This window comes from Euprymna scolopes, chromosome 7, assembly GCF_053919585.1.
Source record: "Euprymna scolopes isolate OS-2025 chromosome 7, ASM5391958v1, whole genome shotgun sequence".
NCBI classification, from domain to species: Eukaryota; Metazoa; Mollusca; class Cephalopoda; order Sepiida; family Sepiolidae; genus Euprymna; species Euprymna scolopes.
The window spans coordinates 129,857,030-129,860,335 of NC_136488.1; the positions used below are offsets into that span (position 1 = coordinate 129,857,030).

The 3,306-nt window shown below is 36.5% G+C and overlaps 1 pseudogene; it reads left to right on the forward strand.

Moving 5' to 3' along the window:
* Positions 1–1,886: 1,886 nt before the first annotated feature.
* On the forward strand, positions 1,887–2,003 carry LOC145280459 (5S ribosomal RNA; annotated as a pseudogene).
* The last annotated feature ends 1,303 nt before the right edge of the window (positions 2,004–3,306 follow it).

Sequence of the window (3,306 nt, forward strand, 5' to 3'; positions counted from 1 at the left end):
AAAACTGACAGAGGAGTTTCGTAGGTCATTTTTTAACAAATATATATATATATATATATATATATATATATATATATATATATATATATATATATACGCACACATAAATATAAATAGAAAGAAGTTTCTGTTTATAATAACCTTTTTTGCAAATATTACGCAAGTATAAATCATGTAGAATATCTGCATTAATATGATTACACGTAACACTAAACTAAAGACGTTCATACCATAAGAAAAACTAAGAGGGAATTAATTAAAATGAATGTTTAAAACAATATACAAATTAGCTATATCTTTTTATATATATCTAATCTATATCTATATATCAATAAAACTGAACGTGTCTGTGTATCTGTGTGTCTGTGTGTCTGTGTGTGTACATTTCCCTACGCAATAACTCTGTCAATTTTCAATCTACAGACTCGAAATTTGATATACAGGGTACTGAGATTTGGGAAAATATTTGTCATCCGTTTTCGGCCAGAAATTTCGTTGTTAAGGGGTCAAAGTTCAACGATTTGACCTTTGAGAATTCTACTAAACTCCTCCAACAATTTTGTGTCTAAATACTTGAAATTTTAGATATAGGTTCCTTGGACATGGATATACTTTAATAACTTAATTTGACCCCAAAATAATAAATCTTAAGAGGTAAAAATAAGGGTCAAAGTAAAAAAAATACCTCTGCGGTCTGTACCCCCCAAATTACTCAGACAATTTCTGGTCTAAACATTTGAAATTTTACATAAAGAGTATTCAGAGATAGGGCAAGCTTTTTAATCGGTTTGGGTCGAAAATTTTTAGTTAACAATATAGAAATGTATGTATGTATGTATGTATGTATGTATGTATGTTTGCATGTCTGCCTCAAACTTTCGACAGAGGCGAGGGTTTTTTACAAGATCAGTATCATTTGTAAGTTCGACCTTTTAGACGACAAATATCGAAAAATTGGCAAAAATCATTTATATCTTCACCTTCAACTGTAATATTTTCTATAGGGGGTCGCTTTTTTCGCCGATATTTTCGAAAGTCATCCTCTTCTTTCGATTGTGTAGGCTTAATTTAAACCTACGTCACTTCCGTTTTTGCGGTGGTCGTAAGAGCAAAGACGTCAGGATTTTTTCTCGTTCTTTTCCTCATTTGCGGTACGGGTTCGAGCCTGCCTTCCTAATACCACTTTTTTTTGCTCAAAATACACCTCCAAATCCCCGGGCAACGCCGGACTGAAATGCTAGTATCTATAAAAGTGAAAGTGTCTGTCTGTCTGTATGTCTGTCTGTTTGTGTATATTTCCCTACACAATAATTCTGCCAATTTTTAGTCTACACACTCGAAATTTTATATACAGGGTAATAAGATTTGGGAAAATCTTTGTAATCAGTTTTCGAACAGAAATTTTGCAGTTAAGGGATCAAAGTTCAACGATTTGACCTTTGAGAACTCTACCAAACTCCTCTGCCAATGTTGTCTTAACACTTGAGATTTTATATATAGGTTCCTTGAACACGGATCTAACTTAATAACTTTATTTGAGCCCAAAACAATAAATGTTAAGGAGTCATAATATATATATATATATATATATATATATATATATATATATATATAAAAGCTACATGAACTATTTCTTTCATTCTGTACGATTGACCTAATTCTCCAGGAATCCAAAGATGTATCTATAGTGCATATATGAAAAAGCAAGTAAAACAGACAAAGATACGACAACCCTAAAAGAATTTCTCTTCTCAGCATAGTTTGTAAAATTCTTGCAAGAATTAAAACTCAATTGTTTAAAATAACATCTGGAAATTGGCTTCCTTCCGGATGTGGATTCTGCAAGGGGTGTAGTACAATTGACATGGTATTAGCTGCTCATCATATCATTCGGTATAATCGCGTTGACACGCCGGTTCTCGTCAGATCACCGAAGTTAAGCAACAGCGAGCCTGGTTAGTACCAGGTTGGTGACCATTTGGGAATTCTAGGCGCTGTATGAACTCTCCGCTTATCTCGGCATTTGTTTCCAGTTGTCCTGTACACACACTTCACTGGCCACTAGTATTAAAGCAATGTCGACTAAGGAGAGGTGTGGTTGGAGATGGCGCACCTCCTGCCACAAAAATGTTATGCGCAGGCATCCCTTCGTGGGTATCCATAGTCTGTCAAAAACTGAAGGAGCCCTTTTTTAGCTGCTCATCAATTACTGGAAAAGATTCAGCGGGACCTCTGCAGAGCATTTGCCAGTCTGACTAAGGCTTTTGACACTGTAAACTGGGCAGCTCTGCGGAAGATCATGGTCAAATTTGGATGCCTTTACAAATTCATTTCAATCATCAAAGAACTTAATCATAGTAGCATAACTCGTGTCCTCGTATAGGATGGAGACACTTCCGATGATTTCCCAGTCAACGGCGATGTCAAGCAGGACTGTGTACTCGCCTTAAAGCTGATGTTCTCGTCGACATTCATTGATGCATTCTATGAAAAAAGACCACTGAGTAAGCATCAACTATCGGTCAGAGAGAAATTATTCATTTTAAAAACACTTAGTACTGTCACCCGAATTAAATGGATCATCATACAAAACCTTTTGTTTGCTGATGAGTGTGTGCCCTCAGTACCAACACAGAGTCAACCCTGCAATTTATTGTTGATCGCTTTTTCTGAGGCATGCGACAGGTTCGGTCTAACTATTAATCTAAAATAGAAAAGGCCGAAGTAATGTACTAGACTGCTCTGGGAAAAGGTATGTTGAGCCTCAGATCTCAATTCCTTGAATCAACCTAAAAACTGTGGACAGGCTCACTTACTTGGGCAGTATTCTGTCAAGGGCAGTACAAATAGATGATGGCGTCGATTGCAGTATAGGCAAGGCTAGTATTGTCTTGAACATCTCAGAACCACTGCGAGGGAGTGTAGATGAATTCAGCTGCAGACCAAACCTCAAGTATACTGAGCTGTGATTCTTACCATCCTCATGTATACTTGGTCCTGGATGTGACCTTAAACTATATCCGGTGGTGAGGCCCCAGCTTGCGGGCTTTGGGGAGTGTGGAGCCATCCTTTAATTACCATTGCTCCCAGGTCCACTCTGACCCAGAGTGGTAGTACCTGTTAGGGTTCTAACTATAGGTTAAATAGAAACCGACTTGAAAACAAATATATTCTATTAAAATATTTTTCTTTCAAATCTTTGGATTCGTCATTAAATAACCCGAAAAGGGTTGATATGCCGTAAAACAAAAACAATCAATCAATCATGTATACTTGTGAAACTCGGACTATATATGCCAGAAACAA